Source organism: Talpa occidentalis, unplaced genomic scaffold (genome assembly GCF_014898055.3).
Source record: "Talpa occidentalis isolate TD23 unplaced genomic scaffold, MPIMG_talOcc4v2.1 talOcc4.6, whole genome shotgun sequence".
Lineage (NCBI taxonomy): Eukaryota > Metazoa > Chordata > Mammalia > Eulipotyphla > Talpidae > Talpa > Talpa occidentalis.
In genome coordinates, this window is record NW_023604972.1 from 31766688 (window position 1) to 31787198 (window position 20511).

At 40.8% G+C, this 20511-nt stretch overlaps 1 protein-coding gene across 1 annotated transcript in view; it reads right to left on the bottom strand.

Moving 5' to 3' along the window:
* HOPX (HOP homeobox) overlaps window positions 1-15589 on the bottom strand; it is a 29161-nt gene extending 13572 nt beyond the window's left edge. Inside the window, exon 1 of the mRNA XM_037529968.2 lies at window positions 15163-15589. The gene's annotated coding sequence lies outside the window, so the exon portion shown is untranslated. The remainder of the gene's footprint in view (window positions 1-15162) is intronic.
* Between the last annotated feature and the right edge of the window lie 4922 nt (window positions 15590-20511).

Sequence of the window (20511 nt, forward strand, 5' to 3'; positions counted from 1 at the left end):
TTTTGTATTATGCTAAAAGTGTCACTATATCCCTTTTACTTTTTTTTGTATTTCTGCATTAAAAATATGTGTATGTAACTGTATCATGCCCCGCCCCCCTAACCAAAAATGTGAATATCAAAGTCTTCAAATGAAAATAACAGGGATGGATTCCCCTTTCTTTAAAAGAAGAACAATGGATGTAGGGATAGGTAGGAAGTGTAAAAGAGAGGCTGTTAGGCTATGGGTTTTGAATAGGATGTGAAACATATAAAGCCAAATCATGGATTCAGGTATTTGGGCTGAAATCATGATCCTGGGGTGCTGAGCTCCAGTTCAAAAGCAGGTTGATGTTAGTTCTTTGTGTTTCTCTCTGTAGGGTAAGTAAAGTATCAGGCTTTTCTGCCCTGCCTCCATTAGGCATAATGATAGATCCTTGTGGTCCTGAATGCATGCCTACTGGTGGGCACCTGCAGTGGGGTGTGGGCATATATAGATGGGATTCACCTGGGCTCATACTGTGCTTATAAAGGCAGTGTCACGGAGAAGCTGAGAGAGCAGAACCACAAGCAGAACCACGTGGGGAGCAGAGAACAAGGCCACCAGAGAATGCCAGAGACCCCAAAAAGAGTGAAGACTTGCTGGGGGTGGGAGGCCTGCCAGGCTCCCGGCCCCCAAGCACCCCTACTTGCCATGTACATGGTAAATCCCAATACAAGCCTGCAAAAGCCACTGAGGGCTCCAGGACTCTCTCTCCTCCTTTACCCCATCTGCTCGGGTCAGAGAGATCCTGCTCTGTGCCCACTCCTGCCCTTACACTCTCCCAATCCTGTCTTAGAAATCAGAATGGAATATGTTTCTTGGTTGAGAAAGGTTAACTTGTCTGTAGCCTCAGAATTCTATCATTTATTTGGTGATAGCAGGAAAGGCGGTCATGATTTCATAAGCAGCAGGATCGATTTATGCTTCCAAACACATTTTCCTCATTCTTAATTGATGTCAGAAATTCTGTGAAATCACTGAATCCAATTTCATTCTTAGAGCTTTAATTTTAGTTGTCACTGTAGTGAAGAATCGGGGTGCACAGAATGGCCCATATCCTGAAGACTGGAAATAACAAGTACTGGCGAGGATATGGAGATAAAAGAATCCCTCATACACTGTTGGTGGGAATGCACATTGGCCCATCCCCTAGGGAAACAGAATATTAAAAATAGATGTACCATAAGGTCTAATTAATTCTCCTCCTAGGCATCTACCAAAGAAAGCAAAAACACTAATTCAAGTGGAAATATGCACTCCAACCTTCACTGTAGCATTGTTACCAATAGCCAAGCTACAGAAACAATCTAAGTGCCCAAGGACAGATCAGTATATTAGGAAGATGTGGTCTATACGACGACGTCACAAGTGACATTGCCATTTGTCACAATGTTGATGGAATTGGAGGGGATCATGATAAGAGATATAAGTTAGAAGGAGAAAGGCAAACACTGGATGGTTTCACTCATATGGAATATAGAGAAACAAAGAATCAGACAAAACGGAGATTAGAAAAAGAACATCCTCAGATATCTGACTGTAGAACTGAAGCTACTAGAGGAGGGCAGGGGGAGACCCACAGGGGAGGGGGCATAGTCAACTCTGGTGGAGGGCTTACGTGCCTTGAGGGTGGGTTTGGGGTGGTGACAGGCATCTGAGGAAGTGTGACCCTATGCCTCTAAATCACCAATGTTATAACCAATGTTATATCAATTTTTAAAATAAGGAAAAAATGTTAAAAAAAAAAAAAGACTTGGGTGCAGGCAGCTGCTCTGACCCACTTTGTATTAGACCATTGCTGACCCGCAGCGGCCCCTGCAGCCTCCTCCCCTTCGCTGTGGCTGCACCTTCTTGCAGACCTCCACTATCTCCTGGGACAGCCACAGCGCCTGCTGAACATCAAGTCAATACAGATAATGGAATATCCCTTTCAAGTTTAGTCTGACTCCATTTTTGGAGCTGCAGATAAATTCAGAGAGATTTGTTTACATTTGCCTAATAAGGTCTGAGCTCTTCACTTTCAACCCAGTGTAACAGCTACACACACGCAGCCACCTGCCCGCTTGCAATGACAAGCATGCTGTTCTCAGAACATGTTGCACTTGACTCGATGAGGCAGGAAGACCGAGATGCCAACTAGTACTCGAATTCATGCCATTCCAACTGGTCACCAGGGACCATCCCACCCCACGTACTCTCATTCCCCCAAGATTTGTCAGGTGTTGGTATCATCAGATTTGGTTTTTGATGTTTCAATCTTGTTCTGGGATCCCTTCTCTAAGTTCTGCCTATTGAACATGTGCTTCTACATGTACTCTGTGTCACTGCTAATTAGCTTGCAGTTCCCAGCTCCTCTTCAGGTTAGCTTTTCTCTTGCTTGAGATGCCCTTCTGTTTCAGGAAACCCAGCAGAATTAAGAGCAAAATGATTTGTGAGTTGATGAAGTAAAAGGGTCAAATAATTAGAAGGCCTGAGTACCAATCATTCAAAACAGCACTTTGCTGCACCCTCATTCCTCTCAGGTGAAAAAGAGAGATGATAACACACACCTTTGCCTGGCTAACAGCTCTGCTTCAAGATCATTGATATTATTATAAGGAAAGTGTCTCTAAGGTATAAAGTGCTTAAGATATTATTGTGCTTTAATGACAGTGAGATATTCAGTAGAGAAACCTGGTTAAAATCTTTTATATAAATCTTTCTGGAATAAAACACAGTGGTTGAAGTCAGAACTTTAAAAATAAAAGATCCTCTCTATGGTGCTTTATTCTCAGATGAAACTTCTCAAGTCTACCAACGTGGGAGGTGATATCATATATTAAGCACGGTTTCTTAGTAGCACTTCTGCTTTGTACTTTGATTTGAACTTAGTTGTTGGTATTTTCATTAAAATAATGGTTTCTTAGTTTTTTCTTCCTCACCACTCCCCAAGTTATTCTTTCATCTATTCATGCAGAAACATTAATATGACAAGATGCATAGTGAGGGAGTTAATAATAAGCAGAAATAAACAGTCAATGAATTGGTGAGCAGATTTTTCAAGGCTGTCTTGACCTATGAGAATAACGACCACATTTAAATTGTTTTGACACAATTTGTCCCTGGGCCTGTCTTTCTCACTAAATGATATGCTCTCCTATGCCGGTAGGGGTGAGGAGGGTGGTATGCCATGTCTTATATTCTCCTTGACATCCATGAGGAATATCTGGCACTTAATTGGCGCTCATTGGATGTCTATTAAACTGAACTTAAACAGTGGTATCTGCTATGACTTAATTTAAAACACAGGCCCTTTCTGTATTCTCAACAACCAGAACTGGCCATGTTCAAAACGAAAACATAACGTTGAAAAAAGCAACTTTCAAGCCTTTGATCCTCAAAGTCCCCAAACAACACAGAATTAATTCCTCTTTTGAGTCACATACAGAAATCTCACGTCTGTTCTAACTATAATGATAGATTGACTAATTAATACACACCAGGCACAGTTCAAAATGTCTAACGTGCATTAATGCATTTACTCACCAGAGAAGCAATGTTACCTGATCAGTACTTATATTGTCTTCCTTTAACACATGTATAAATTGATAGAGCAGAATCTTTCATGACTTTCCCAAGGAGATGTATGTAACTTCCCCAAATCATAAATCTAGTGAGTAGCAGAGCAGGGATTCAAACCCAGAAAGCCTAGCCTTTGCAGCCATAGTCTTAGCCATTATGCCATATTTCCTCCTGCGGCATCTTTCTCAACCTCAGTGACCATGCTCAATTCTGCCTCAGCTCAATGCATGAGCCAGTGATTACAACACTCCTGCACCACCAGCCAGGATGGCTTTCTTCTCCCATCTGCTCTTCTTTAATTGGTCCAGATGTAATTGAAAAGATGATATTGTGTGAATAATATAGCATAGAAATGAGAAAAAAACTGGAACATCTGATAGAACGACATAGAGACATTGGTTTTAACCAGACCAGCTGGATCTTAGTGACTATTGCTGTCAGTATACCCTAGATGGACAGAGTTCTGTCAAATTGATTAAGGAACATCCTGATACTGTGCTTAGAACAAATCCCCCAGTGATCCAGGCTTTCGACAGTCACTTAAAGAAAATAGCAAGATGTTATGAAAAACTGTTGGAGAGGAGGCTGTCTGCAAATGACTTCCAGCAGTGAATTAATCATTAATTGACCCTGGACATAAAATTCTTTGTACACACAGTTTTTTCACTCACAGTGCAACTCATGTTGTGATGCAACATTTTGTGTGTGGAAACATGGGGAAATGATGAAAGACAATAATAAGCCTTAGACGTCATCTTTGAGTGTCTTGTGAAATAAGGGGGAAATTTGGTCTACTTTTTTGAAAAAAAAAAAAAAAAAAAAAAAAAAAGGCAAATGAAAGAGGGCAATCCCATTTTCATAATCTCCTGATAAAGGATCTTCATTTTGTAAAGCGGTTGCTTTTACACAGTTCTCTTTATGATGGTTGTCATAAATAGAGAAAAAAATTTCTCTAGAAAGAACATTATAAATTGTAGATCAAATCCCAGGCTAAGCAACAAAGAGGAATGCACTAAAATGTTACATATTTGTAACTGAAAAAAAGTAAAAATTAATCCCATTGAAAGATCCTAGTGAAATTTAGTAATTTCTTTATTTTGAAAGGCAATACTTAAGAAACAGAGTTTTAATTAACATTTGGCTTTTGGTTTTGGTACAGATGTTAAATGGGTTGTCAGAGAACTTTTGAGGAAGTTAGACATTTATAACTGATGTATCCAGAATAGTGTACAGTGCACAGTTACTGAATGCATGTTGATTGAACTTTATTTTCACTTCAAGAAATATGATTTTCCTTTATCTTGATATAAAGGCACAGTAACTGGAGCTGTATTTTTGTGACAGAGATGAAATAAGGAAAGGGAGGGAGGACAAGGGAAAAGAGGCAATGTTGAGAAGTGTTGCTATGAGAATTAGATTATCTGAGATAGGATGACTGACATGAATGATGAATTAGAAAGCCCTAGTACAAGCTCTTTTTGTTCCTTTGTTTCTATTTGACCATAGGACCAAACTCGGTTGAGATGTGATAGATATTCATACTTGATAAGCACAACCATACCAACAATACCCAAAGCAGCAAAGACCCAAGCATTATCCATCCTACCAGATAAATGTCTACCTTATGTATTCAAGCTGTAATGAAAATGAAAGGCCAGGAAATTTGAAGCTGTAGTGTATAGCTGTAGCTATACACTAAAAAGCCAGAGATTTTAAAAAGCCAGAGATTTTAAAAAGCCAGAGGTTTCTCTGCATGGTCCTCTCCTCCTCCTCCTTCTACCCAGGGGAAGAAGGAGAAAGATTTTGTGCCTTGGGTTGCCGGAGTCAACCACAAAATGGCATTGCCAGACAAGAACATTCTAGTTGCTCTTTGCAGGCAGGAAGAGAGAGAAGCAGAGATAAAATATTTTGGAGTACACAAGATTAGTTACAGAGGGAACGTTTGTATGTCTTTAATGGATAAATATGTAGGGAATACATTTTAAACCCTAATCAATGAATGGATATTCACTTGTTTGAAGTCATAGAATGACCACTGAGCAGGCAGTCAGACCTGGATTTTAGTTTCAGCTATACGTTGTGGTCATTTGACCTTGGCTGAGCTTTTAAACTTTTTTGGACCTTTTCATCTCTGCAAAATCTAGCTAAAACCTTCCTTCCTTGTGTGTTTATTCCAACTGTGATCCAGTACAATTTTGCTCATGAAACAATTTAGAAAACTATAAATGATGCGCATTTCCAAAAGTGTCATAATTATTTTTTCATCCAAAAATGTGAAGCTATTGGTCAGATGAGTTCTCATTAATTTCTCTTCTAAAACTCAGAGCTGCCTGAGTTTTAAATTATTGCATGTTCCTCCTCAACAGCTTACTGATATTATGCTCCCGGAAGGTGGCCTTGTTAAGGCCATGTTCCCAATTTGCTGAACATGATGTACTTAGTTTCTACTTCAAAAACCAGCTGAGGAGTCCATGAAACATTCTGAACCAAGATGCTTTTTCATATCCAGCCTATTAAATTAACATGACCATATAATTTTTCATCCATCCTTGAACATTTAAGAGTAAAAGGTATGTTATGAAATTTACACCAATCAATAGGCACACATCAGAAGTGTCCCAAGCACTGGCCCCAGTCTGGCCCCATTATTATATGTCAAACTTTAAATTTCTCTTAGATGTGAGATAGTAAAAATGCTCCCGTTGAATTTAGGCATATATTCTGCTGTTAAGGATTAGCAAAATACGGGTCTGTGAGATCTTAGAGGACAGAACCACATCTCCCTAATCATAGTAATGAACAGGAGACTGTTTTTTGCTCTGAAGAAAGCATACTGCTACAGTCTGTGTTTAAAGGAAGCTATACACTACAGCTTCAAATTTCTTTGCCTTTCATTTTCATTGCAGCTTGAATATATAAGGTAGACATTTATCTGGTAAGATGGATAATGCTTGGGTCTCTGCTGCTTTGGGTTTTGTTGGTATGGTTGTGCTTAGCAAGTATGAAAATCCATCACATCTCAACCGAGTTTGGTCAAATAGAAACAAAGGAACAAAAAGGGTTTGTGCTGGAGCTTTCTAAGAGTCATGTGCTCACGGCTTTTCAAACCAGATAATACAGGAGGGATGAAACTCATGGATTAAATTGAATTATCAAATCTCTTCATTAAAAAAGTCTGATGCCCTAATACACTAAGAAATTAGACAAATTGATTTCTGATACAGGGTGGGAGTCCTACTATTTTCTAAAGAGAACAATTTAATCTACAGGGATATTTGCTACTACTGCAAAACTTGCAAATAGCAAAAAGATCCATTTTCTGTGGAGAGGGAAAATAGCACAAATAAGTAAAAGATGGAGGCTAATAAATACTACTTTGTTACTTGCTATTATGTTTTGGAGATGTTATTAATTTTCAATAACTCATTTGCCTTCTTAATTATGCTTTATTCAGGAGAATATTCATTAGGCTGCAGGGTAGGGATATGTATGTGTTTGTTGCATAGAAAAGGAGGGATGCTCAAAAACTTACATGTTGATGATAGAAGTCAGTCTGACTTTTAAAAAAATCTACTTTATTATAGATAAATCACACACAGGTAGCCAAGAACCAAGTAGATAGAATTATCACCTTGCTATGTAGCAATCAGTCATTTTGGAATGTTAAAATTTTCTGAAATTTTGAAAAATGTTCTCAGTCCCAGGGTCTGACTCTGAAAAGGGCTGATCATTGGTAATTCTGGGATATGTCATCGTTATTTTTTCTCTGAAAAGGTATGCTGGGTTCTGCAATATCTTTACCCAAACCCTAGTTTTATAGTAAGGCACAGTAGTTAGGGACTTCATGGTATTGCACATACTAGATCAGTAGATGTTTAGGCTGGTGGTTCATAATCCCTCGTAACCTGTGTAATACAAGCAGGAATAACTCCTCAGGCTGTTTGTGCATTGTGAAAAGTCCACAAAAGCCTCTTTGAGTGAATGGAATTATCTCTTTCCACAAATACACTTAAATCAATTATTATTTTTTATGGTCCAGCTACCATGCCTGTTTTATGATTATAATTAGGCAATGGATAAAATAACACACACCTGGTACTTTGAAGAGTTCCACATTATGTCAAAGTCCATCCGTGCTTGCTCCTTATTGCAGTGCTATTCGGTTATATAAAGTGTAGTTTCCCCCCGATGAGCCATTTTTATGAACAGGTGCTCAGCTAATGGACAGAGGGTGTGCAGCGTTAGCCTGCTCACTAACATCACAAAATAACTGAAAGAACAGATGCACCATGAAGGCCAGCTCAGGAGGCAGCTCTGAACCTACAATATATGGTTTCTCTGAGCATTAGATGTCACATTGCAGAAAGAGGCTGGGTGGAGCTTCAGAAAACCTGAACTCTCCTTTCAACAATATCACTTCAATTTCACGTGACTTTGTTGTTGTTATTTTCCAAGTGACATTGGACAACTCACTTCATTGCTTTGAACCTTCATTTCATCACCTGCGATTGAAGTGTTGTCATAGCCCACCTATGTCTCAGAATTGTTGAGAGACTAAATGAGACAGATACATAAGACGGCGCTATAAATTATAAACACTATATAAATACAAGGTACCATTATTGAGGTTCTGATCCACCTTTCCCCATGACTCAGGATATAATGTTGAGCAACTGAATGACATCAGGTTTCGCAATCATTAAAATGGCAAACATGTAGAAACTTCACTCAAACTGATGACTAAGATTTCTTAGACCATTTTATTTGCAGTATCCAGGTAATCAATGACCAGTATAGGGAAATGAAATGGTAGAATTCAATAGCTCAAGTTTAAGAAATGACATTGAGAAGGGAGCTCACTGAACATGACAAGTTTCAATTTCCAGAAAATTATTCAGTCACTTATTAAAGTCTTGTTAAATACTAAGGAACTCAAGAGTAGCTTCTAAATGTTTGTAGTATGGGGCTAGAACTTGTGACAGCACGTGTATCCATCTCTTATGGACAATTCAGCATTCCATATTGCCGAAAGAGAACATAGGTCACTTAGCCTGTCTCTTTCCCTTCCCATGCCTCACCAACCAATATAAAGGGAGGTCAATTACACATATGATGGTATTCACTACAGCATATAAATTGGAAGCAGCAGAGGTGTTTAATACTAGAGGACTAAGGAAGCAAAGAGTGAACAGCAGACTATTAAAAAGCAGTTGGAAACTGCATTAGAAATATAATCAGAAACATAGGTAATTTTAAAAATAATATGTTGAATTAAGAAAGATCAAGAAAAGGGCAGTGGGAGAGTTGGAGAACTAGAATAAGATATATTACACATTTGAAATTAATGTAATGCTATATGTTAATTATACTTTAAAAAAGAAGAGTGAGTAAAAACCTAAGAAGGCCTTCTGTGGCCTATGAATTAAGGAATATGTTAGTTTGACATTAATTTAAAGACCAAAAAAAAAAAAAAGACTTTGAAAATGGAAAGATTGTCAAACTACCATGTTTTTCAGAGCTTGCTTGTAAAATTCTTCCCAATGCATTGTTTTGCATACTAGAGGATACTTCATGGCCTGTTGAATTTCCTTCATTCTGTAGCCTAAACCAATCCCTGGACTTGGGTTTTCTTCAAAGGCAAGGTGAAGGGGTCATTGGCCTCCATGACCAACCTCCATGCTTTTCAACACCATTATTGATGACTTTTTAACCTTCTCTCCTTCATGTTAAATAATAACAGGTCCCCTTGCCATTCCTTATAGATGTGATTTTTTTTTATTTAATCATGTAGGAACTATTTTGAATTCCAAGCACTCTCTTCCCTTTTAAATTGTGGAGTTTCATTAGCTACATTTTTTTTTTTAGCATTATACCTGAACCGACTACAGGAATGAGCTTCTATTTTCTTTACTTCTGCTTTATAAACCATCTCTATCTAGCTAATGAATGCTATTCTACTTCCCAGGGAAAGTATGAAGAATACAGAATAAAGTGAAGACACTTCCAAGGCATAATTATAGAATTAGAGGTGTTTTGTTTTTTTTTTTTAAGCATATTACACTCCTGGACACCAGCAGAATGGAAATTTAGAAAGAAGTAAGGAGATACAAAAGCTAAGGAAGACTGCTTATGTAATTCCTTAAGGAAAAGCCACACAGGAAGGAAATGAAAATACATCAACAAATGCTAGACTATCTAAGCAGATCCATCACTCCCTGTGAATGCCAGGAAACTTTCATCATGAACCTTTTAGATCTAGTGACTAGAATGACTATCATTAGTTTCCTGGGAAAGATACCTGGGAGATTAGAACTGATCAATGTCTGCCTTAAGTTGTTTCTGGTTTTGCTTCATTTTTAACATAGTAGGATAAAATAGTTCATTTGGGAGATATCCAAGAGAGATTTCATGTTTGGTCACATTTTATCAAAACCACTGGAAGCCAATTCTAAGAAGTGATACAAGGAAGGGTAAAAGTTAACTGTTCTCTTTTAAAGGAGTGTCTACTGCTACCCAAACATGACTATAAACAAACAAAAATCTGAAGCAAATATCAGAGTAACTTGACTTTGATGAAAACTCCTAAACCCCCATCCATTCTTACTGAATTTCTTTTTGACCAATAAAGGTCAACAAAGATATAAAGTTCTCTCCCTGGGCAAAATGGGTCTAATGTTCCCATAGGGAATCTGAATTGTGAAGGATTGGGGAGAGAGACCAGTGGCTTAGTTCTGAAGAGTAGGCTCAATCATCAATTAATCCTACGGTACTAAGTGACGCACTTCATGTATTCATGTATTGTAATCTTAGATGGCCATACAGCTTATTGTCAGGCCAGGGATTTTAGAGAATTAAAATGATTCTATTAATAATCTGCTGGGAAAATCGGTCTTTTGGGCTCCCTCCTGTTTTAAATTCCTGTACAGCTGAGTTAGAGCTGAAAATAGGACCCTGGCCCTAACCACCAGACCCCTTAATCTGTTTCCCCAGCTAAGTTGTCTTCTGCCAAGACTTGTCTACACTGGTTCTATGGAAAAGTGTTTACCACCGTCTCTAAAGAGAGATACATTCCCAGCAAATATAAAGGACAGCCTAGCCTGCACCTGCTTGGTCAGGTGCTCACAGACCCCCAAGCCCCATGTATGTTTAGGATCAACAGCACAAGAATGCCAAATCCACAACAGGGTCAATGAAAGGCAGAGGTAGCCAAGGGAGTCAAGGCCAGAAGGGGAGCAGATGCATGAACCCCTGCACAGGAGGATCCCCACTGTTTACAGCCTCAAGCCTGTTCTCCACTGGCCCACCCAAGACCCACAGGACAGCCATAGTCCAGGGACTGCCTCAGGCTCCTCTGGTGTTGGACTTTTTTTTAACTGAGGTAGCATTGGATTACATCATTGTATATGTTCTAGGAGTATAGGTTCATTCCATGCCCACCACTAAAGCACCAAAAATCTTCCAGCACGTTGGAGCCCTCCACTCTTGGTCCTCAGCCCTCATCCCCACACTGGTAATCTCAGTAGATGTTGGCTTTTAATGGGCAGAGTAGTGTTTTATAAATCACTCTGGGCTTCAAGTCACCCTTCTGCCAGCCATTCCATCCCATTACTTGGCTTTTTAAGTTTGAGGTAGCCACCAGAAACTTCCAAAAATTAATCCTGACTAGGTCATGACCCAGCCTTAAAAAAAAAAAAAGTGCCCCAGTGAACAGTGAACTAAACTCCTCCACACTGAGAGAATTTGGTAACAAAGGTGAGGGGAAAATGTTCAAAGAAAGATACCCAAAGAAGGCAGAAATTTTGTTACTGTTAAACCTGTCTTATCAGCTGTGCAATTCTCATTTAAAAAAAAAATGGTGTGTGTGTGTGTGTGTGTGTGTGTGTGTGTGTGTGTGTGTGTATGAATAGCAAGAGGAAGAAAGACTTGGCTTCCCAACAGAAACATAAACAAGTGTTGGCTGCCACCCTGAGGCCAACGATCTAGTCCTTTCTCCCAAAGCTCAGGTCCCTCTTTACTCCAATCTCAGGCTAGTGCTCACCTCCCCCCTTTTCTCCTTGCTGCTCTCACCAGTGTAGACTATGCCAGTCTAGCTACCCAGCTGCCAGGGTCTTGGGCTCCTGCAGGCTCTGTTCCCCAGAGGGAGGTTAATTACAGTGATTACACACTGGCCACGCCCCTCTTCAGAGGTGGGAATTAGCAGAACGTGTCACTATGCATCTGCCACCTGCCAACAGGAGTTGCAGCAATCTTAGCTTCCTGAATGGGCAGAAAGGGCCCAGAGTTATGGGCTCAGTGTCACAGACGCCTCACCTCAGGTTGCAGAACTGGGTCCCCAAGGAAAGAGACTCCTTGTCAGTATAACGGGGCAAACTGCTCTGCCAGTGCCAACCTTCCACTCCAGACAAGGAACCAGGTGATATTTATAAAGCCCTGTGAACAGAACTTCTTGACATTTTATATCCACTGTAGTGAAGCTAAGGTGATTCTCCATTTTCCAGAAAGATAAATGAAATGCAGCAAACTCTGATGAGGACAAATGCATTTAAGAAAGCAGAGACCAATTCAAGAAGAAATCTCGCAGAGCCCACAATCTGTAGGTAGTTCCTCATGGTGTGTGTGATCTGAAAATCCCCAATCTTGGCATATTTTCCCACGTGAATCTCTTAGAATTAGGACCAGTAGGTATTATATATTTTATCGAATATCTGATTGCCCCAAATGGTAATTAGATTTATATAACATTTCAAAGACCTCTCAGATGTTATCTTGCTGGAACCTATTTAATGTAATAGGGAGAGACATAATTTGTTGAACAATTATTACCTACTAACATCATAACTTGAATCAGTTTTCCAGAGATGGGTGAGCAAAGCTCCATGGGAATGAGACCCCAGAAATCACACATTTGGATTAGAGGAAAGGTAGAAACCACATGAGCAGTTGGCATGAGGAGTTGTAGACGCGGTGCTGGGGTCCTGAGGGCACCCGTGTACCAGCGCAGGCACCAAGGTGAGGGTCAGACGGGAGAAGCAGATGCTACAAATATAAGCTTCACCTACTCACCCTTCTGTCTGGGGCTGACCTGGAAATCATGATGAAAAGACCCTTAAGAACCAAGTAGACATACCCCAGGGCTGAGAATGTGCACCGGTTCCTGAAAGAACAACTTGGCTCTCCCTCAGAGCAGGCCCGGTGCGTCTGCTAATTCTCTTCAATAATTATTATCCTCCGGTTTATATCAGGCATTATGTAGGGAACAAAAGAAAGCTTTTGTTTTGAAACATCCCTTCTCACTGTCCCTTCTCAGATGTTAGCACCATCATCATTAAATAATGTACCTTTCAGGCTCTGAGTAATCCCTTGCTTTGGCTGCCCCGAGCATGTCTGGGTTTCAAGTGTAGTTTGAGGACAAAAGTGAGTGTCAGGGATCCCTGTTTCTTTGGGGTCCTTTGCTGCCTTCCCTGCAGCCTAGGACATGGTGGTCATGTGGCCAGGGACAGACTTGGCCCTGACTGTGGGTTTCACTGTCCTCACGTATTAGTGGGACATTAGTGTCACTGGTTCTCATCCCTGGCTGCACATTAGAATGGGAACTTTAATCCCAGTGCTGCACACCCAGGAGTTCAAAATTGATTGGGGTGGGACCCAGCCCCAGAGATTTTTTAAAACGCTTGTCCAGGGCCCCAACAGCTGAGTTATATGCTCTCTGTGACCCTTCCAGTTCTGTAAAAGCCCACAATCCTCTGCGGACTACAATGATGTAAGAGAAAAAAAATTTAGTTAATAAAAAAATTGAAAAAATAAACGTCCACAATCTTATCTGGTCTTCCACCTTATTTACTAACCTTTTTTAAAACAAAAACAAACAAAAAAACCCCTCATTTAAAATTTTCAGTACATATAGGCTGGCTTTTAATTATATAAAAAAGGATTGCTTGATTGGGTATAATTGCCTTATAATACTACACATTTTAAAGTGTACAATTTGATAAATTTTCATAGATAGTAAATGGTTACCCAATAATGATAGTGAACATATCCACCACCCCAAGCCCTCCTAGCCCCCCTAGTCCTCTTCTCTACCTCCCCTCTCCCAGGTAACTGCTGATCTGCTTTCTATCATGACAGATATGTTTGCATTTCTTATCCTTTTATACTAATGAAATCATGTAGTATTTTTTGGCTGGGTTTCTTATTATTAGCTATATCCTTGTACTTTAGATTTCAAACTCTTTGAGAGCAATAACCAACTTTTATTTCTTTTTTTCTTCCTCCTGGCCCTGAATTTCTCTTGACTCAGAAAAGTCCCTTAACATTATTGCTTGATGGAAATCACATCTTCATAGCCTTACCACTGAGCCTCAGTCTGGTGATGAAGGAAGGCTACTGTGCTAAGGATCTCAACTCTCCACTGCTTTTCTGGAGCTTCTGATGAGCAGCTTCAGATCAGTTAAGAAATTATACATTAGCTTAAAGCACAGGCCTTCATTTTGGGTCGCTGGACTCCCAGGTGTCCAGAAAACGAGCATCAGGGTATGTGTTCGGGGGCAGGTGGACAAGCGGTACTAGGTGGGAAGGGTCCCTGGATTTTACCAGATTCTTAATCACCAAATTCTTGACCCAAAGGGATGAACTATGGAATTAATGGCATGCTTTATTCCTTATTATAATTCTATCTGCATGTTATGAATATGATGTCTAATCATTAACCCTCTACTATCTGCTCCATGCCTGCCCTCCTCTCGCCCCCACTCCCACTTTCTTGCCAGCACTGGTGCACTTACCCTACCGAGCTGAGTACCAAGCACTGACTACTGGCAGTGCTGCTTCGTGGGAATTTTTTGCATTCCTCTTCTCTTTAAGACCTTCTCACCTAAGCTATGTGGCATGTTGCACCTTTTCAGTCACTGATTTCTATTCTGATTTTCTTAACAGTTTGTAGGGCTACCATTGTGCTCACATATCACACACCCTGTGTTTCCTCCAGCCCCCAGAGCACAGCATTCCTTTTCATCTTAAACACGATCAATGATTCACTCTTAGCAATGGTAAGTACTATGAGCTCCAGAAGTAACAATAATAGCACTGTAAACTCACAAAGTCACCTCTACTCAATCCAGAGACACCTCACCTTCTCTCCTACATCAAACACAAATTATATATGTAAATGCTATTATGTCCAATTTTCAATTTAGATGTCGAAAGCAAATCAACTTCTAAATGATAAATTCACATGCGTCTGGCACAGTCACACAAATGCTGGTTTAAAATGTCTTACAGAGATAGGAGAGAGCAAGAAAAACACTTTACCTGCCGGCCAAACGTGGACCCCGATCTTCGCACCCCACTCCCCTTACTCCAAATCTACTTCAACTCCAAGCACGTCTGCAAGGGTCTGGTCTCCTACTCCCGGTGGCATTGTCTGGCTGCCTGCTTGGGGCCAGCTCTTAACCGTCATTCTCCCTTTCACCCCTACCTTTCCCCAAGAGAATAACAAATATAATAATGATAGCATTTTGGTCTAGTTTCTACCCAAGTTCATCCCTCTGCATTAAAGTCAAACCTCTGAAAGTCACTTACGTGGAAGCAGCAAAGGCAAGCTCTGGGTTGGGAAGCCGGGCTTGCTGGTGCCAGGCTGCTTAAATAGCCGGCTGACGCAGGCCGTTGATAGCACGTTTATTTACGCCAGGGAGTGCACACTCAAGCAAGGACCTGAAAAACCTGCAGCGTGGGCAGAAGGAAAACAACTGAAAATATGCCAAGGTTACATCTCTCCTGGTTATTCAGGTTTGATATTCAGGTGGTGACTTCTGAGCATCTCATGGAAGTTTCTCCTCACTACCCTCCTGTCTGTGATCTCTTCTTTGGCTAAGTGAGACTCTTCAGCAAGGATGAGAGAGATGTGGCTGAGAAGGCAAAGACGCCACCCAGGACCCTGCTGCCAAGTTCCTTATTTTGAGCTGGCTTCCAGTTCCATGTTTCCTCATTTCAAAGCCTAGGCTCGGGGAGGTTGATTTCACAGATTGGTGGGCTGGGTGCCAAACTAAGAGCCTGGACAATTGCCCAATTAATGAAAAGTGGTTTTTTTTTCAGGCACAGAATGTTCAAATAAAGAACAGTTCTAGGGGAGATTCAGGCGAGGATGATACAATTTTAGATCTCCTTTGAGAACTTTTAATTTTGTTCCTCCTGATTTCCCCTCCCCTTCCTTTGTTAATGAAATTCCTATCTAAGAGTTGAAAGATTCCCCATGAGAGCTCAAATAAAAAGCCAGTGTGTGAGCGAGGCTGTGGGAAGATGTGTGAGCGGGTGTTCAGGGGTTTCTGGGACCATCACGGGCACATTTCTAAGGGTGAGGGTATGCGTGTGGGTGTGGGGACCCAGTTAGTCGATGTTTACCTTTGTTTTATAGCTAGATACAGCAGTTAATACTCAACTGCTGTGCATTAAACACATCAAGTGGGTATGATTTTGAGAGGATGAAGGAGGAGAGGCAGGTTTGGTGAGCTCATTTATGAGGGTTTCTGTATGTATTTACTGGTATGTAGCACACACGGGTGAGTGTCACCTAGAGACACACATCCTGTATTTATCACTTCACTGGAGAAAGAAAAAGCTCACTTGATTCTCTTGGGAATAGCGGCCACATGTGAAAGAAGAGGAACAATCATTCAGAATATTTCCTTCCCTCCCAGGAAAGTGGGAATGGTTATAAAACATGTGTGGGAGAAAAGTAGAGACAGGGGGCCTCGAGTCCCAACCCTGGCTACCAGAGGAATTCTTTTGTTTCCAGCCTAATTCATTGCCTAACTTTTGACTGCTCTATGGCCAAATCTGGATTCTTGTCGCGCAGGTTTCTTGAATGCAGGGTCTATGTCTCGTTCATCTTTGGATAGCCACAGTGCCTGGAAGAAATGATTATGACAGTGATACTGTGATGAAGCTGATGAAGATGATGTCTGCATGTACACTGAGCACTGATTTCAACCAATATTTAGAAAGTTGCCTAAGAATGTTTTCCTTGTCTTTGTTTACTTATCATCTGTCTTTCAGAACGTGATTTCTGTGAACTCGGAGACCTTGCCTGCCTCCTCCATGCTTGTAACACCAGCACCAAGCACAGTATCTGGCATATACAAGTGCTCACTTAATGTGTGCTTTTTGCTCATTTTCTAAATTCCTTTGAAGGCTGAATAACCCAACATACAGAGGATCTGACATCAGAGTCTGATCTTGGTTCAGCTACATTTCTTTTGCTCTTGCATAATGTATTGGCTTCAAGCTATTTCTCTTTATTCATTATGTCACAGAGATGACCTAAAAGTCACTGAAACCAAAGAGCACTTTTACAACACTTAAGAACTCTGCAGGTGTGGTTTCAGGTTTCTTAATGGTGCAAGAACTCAGATATTTTCTTTCATTTTGTAGACTGCAATGTGACAGCACTGACCCCTCTCATGGTGGCAAGGTTGTTTCAGTAGCTCTATATATCACATCCATAAACAAAGACATCCAAAAACAGACAGGAAGGATCATGGGCTTTCTATTTAGTATCTTACTTTGTTTGTTAGAGAGGAAAAAATCTACCCATTAGCCACCAGTAGACTTCCAGTTATGTCTCCTTGCTGTCAACTGGGTTAAAAGACCACCACATTGGTTAAATTCATCATTTGCAAAAGGAAATTAACCAGGCCGATAATGGTTCCTCTCACAAACTCAAGGGAAATTTCCCAAGGCAAATTTCCCTGACATCTGAGCAAAATCAGCATTCAATTAACTTCTGAGAAGAAGTAGGAAAGTGCTACCAACAGTTTTGCCAAACTTAAAAGCCTTTCAAGTATGATAACCTAAATAACATTAGTGTTTGGGCACCAGCTCAGTCATGTCAACAGGGCGTTCTATATCAGTTCTCTATTTCTGTCTTTTTTTTTTTTTTAATAAGAAAAGCATGCTTTGGTTCTCAGCAAAATTACAGCTATTTCAGCAACCCTAAGATAAAGAAGTATCAGGTCTTTTGTAAGATTTTATTCCTATAAATTTAGATCCTAGGTCTTCATATCGCCTCTGATTTTTTGTATATCCAAGGAATATGATTCAATCCAGAAGCTTCTTGGTTTTTTTTCTTTGTCATATGGCATTGATAATACTGTCGATTTCCTAGAAACATCAAGTTTAATACTGTAACTAATTATAAAAAAGATTGCAAAACAGTCTGACAGGGTTGATACATCTTCTGGCTCTTCCTCTTGTCTGTCCTATTTCAGGGGAGTTCTGTAATCCACATGTTTGCATCTGTCTCTGCCTAAGAGCTCCAGCTACTGCCTGGGATGTATAAAATAGAAACATATGGCTGACACAGTAATTCTTACATAGTATTTTCCTCCCGGTGGATAATACACTTCCAATTAATACCCACAGTTTGGTAATTATTTCCCTTCTCTTTGTCATTCTAGATCTTTTCCTTATAGTGGGTCTCAGAAGGCTTTAGGTCCATGTTGTGATATGCTTTGTCACAGATTAGCAGAATTTGGATGAAGTTTGAGGTGAGTTAGATGTTAAGCCCCATGCAGAAAGAACTGTGTCTGAGAGATGGCAGTTGCCCAGTAAGTTTCTGTTGAATGGCTAGAATGGTGGAAAAGAAAGAACCTGGGCAGACTTGGATTCAATTCCCACCTCTGCCACTTATCATTTTTATTATCCAGAGCAAGTAATGTAACTCTATCGGGCTCAGTTTCTTCATCTATAAAATGGGAATAATGATGCTACCCTCACAGATTTATTGTAAATATTAGAGATAATATATGTAAGACACTTAGCATCATGCCTAATACATTATCAGTCAATCAGTAGTAGCTACAGCTACTAGCTACAATAAGAAGTTGGATTTTTTTAAGAATCAAATTTTATTGATTAGCCATTCATTTACAAAACTACATAATTTAGGGGATACCGCTTCACCCCTTGACATGTGCACATGTTTCACTCATCCTCCACCAAAGCTCCCATATAATACACTTTCACATCACCCCCTTTTATCCTCTCCCCTCCTCCTCCCCCTCCCTACTGGATTCAAAGAGTTAATTTTGTTGTGTTTCACCAGTTAGTTTTCTTTGGTTATTTGTATCCCACAAGTGAATAGTAATTGTCTGACTTACTTAATTTAGCTTAATTGCCTCCGTTTTGTCCCAAAAGGCACTATTTCATCTTTTTAATGCTTAGTAATATTCCATTGACTTTATATACCACAATTAAAAAAAATCTTTTATCCAGTCAAAGAAGAAATCTTTTCCATCGTGGAAAAGATTTTTCTTTGTGGAGCCCACACATGGTGGGGAAAAATAGTCAAACCTGAAACCCCCACTGGCCACAACAAACGGGTACTTGGTGGAGATACACAGAAGGCAGTGCTACCCGGACAGCGAAGGCAGCTCTACTCTTCCTGCCAAAAGCCAGAGCTCACTGAGGTGCAGAGAGCCACTTTATGAAACCAGAGCATGTGGAGCCAAGCTACCGAACAAGGTAGAAATATCATTCTGGGGCGGGAGGGGGGGCGGGGCACGAAAACTATCCAAGGCAAAGAACAAATTTACCATGAAGGATTACATCTCCCAAGGACTAAATAAATAAATAAATAAATAAATAAACCTCCCAAGGGCCAAAATCTGTATGGAAATGAATGAATGAATGAATGAATGAATGAACAAACAAACCGACCTACCTCCCAAGTGCCAAAATCTGTACAGAAGTAAATTGGGAGGAGTAGCCAGAGTAAAGACATGATGAAAGTTCTGCCCAGGGTGTGAGCTTGCCAACAGAGACACCAAGGACTCTCTGCAGATGGTGTGGCCATTCTGACTCCCACAGTGCCCTCTGACCCAGACTGGTGGGGCAAGAGTGTGGGAAGCAGGAAAGGATCACAGACGACAGAGAACCTGGACTCAGAGGAGGATGCCAATGGCTCAAGGTTGAAGGTGTTTCCCTTGGCTCTTTCTGAAAGAGGGTTTCACAAGGTCCCTGGTGAAGAGAACTCCCTGCTTCTGTCGTGTGTGTTGTATACGTAGTAATGATTAAGTCACCCTTTCGGGTGAACTGTGGTATTTCATTCATTCCAAGGGTGGATTCTCTCATCTTATCTAATCCATTTGTTGTCCTGTGGAGTCCTGAGTCAGTTGACTGGATGCTGTGGCCCGTGAGCCGCGCCCACTGCAGAAAGCGCCTGCTCAGGCTCTTTCTTCTGGTGTGGTCCCGGTAGCCTATCTCTTTGGCTTAAGAACCGCAGTTTCTTCTCATTATATTTAGCTTCATCTTCAGTCTAAGGAACAGGAGGTCACAAGCATTGTCTTCTCTCAGGATCCCACTCATGATACTGGCCTCAGGAGGGGAAGGCCCTCAGTACTGGGGAGCATTGCCCTGTGTGTGGAAGGAGGGAGGGAAGAGGCAACCTCACCCACGAGTGCCTCGCTTCTCTCCCTTGGCATCAGGACTCGCTGTTGCTGCCAGGCACTGCTGGAGAAGCAGCATGGCGACATTCTCCAGTGAGGTAGGGTGGAGGGTCGCCTCAGAACTGCTTCTCCTGGGCATGGCGGGAAGTTGTTGCAAGTTGGGGCCACCTGACCTGAGTGTAATCCCCACACCCACTACTGAAAGTTCAGGGATGAACTCTATGCTTTTAGAAAGAAGGAGCTAGGGAGTTTGGGTAAAGAAAACCAAAATCATTTGCTTGCTGAGGCATCAAACCCAGGCACAATGTGCTCTTCTATTAAAGACAGGACCTTATAAGTGATTTTACTTGACAACAGAGAGGAAGAAGAAAGGAGGACTGAGCTACCAAAAACATAAAGTTTAAAGAACTTTAAACTTAAAACATTGGGAAAAAGGGCCTCCCCTGGTGGCGCAGTGGTTGAGTGCTAGGTTGTGAAGCTTCCTGCA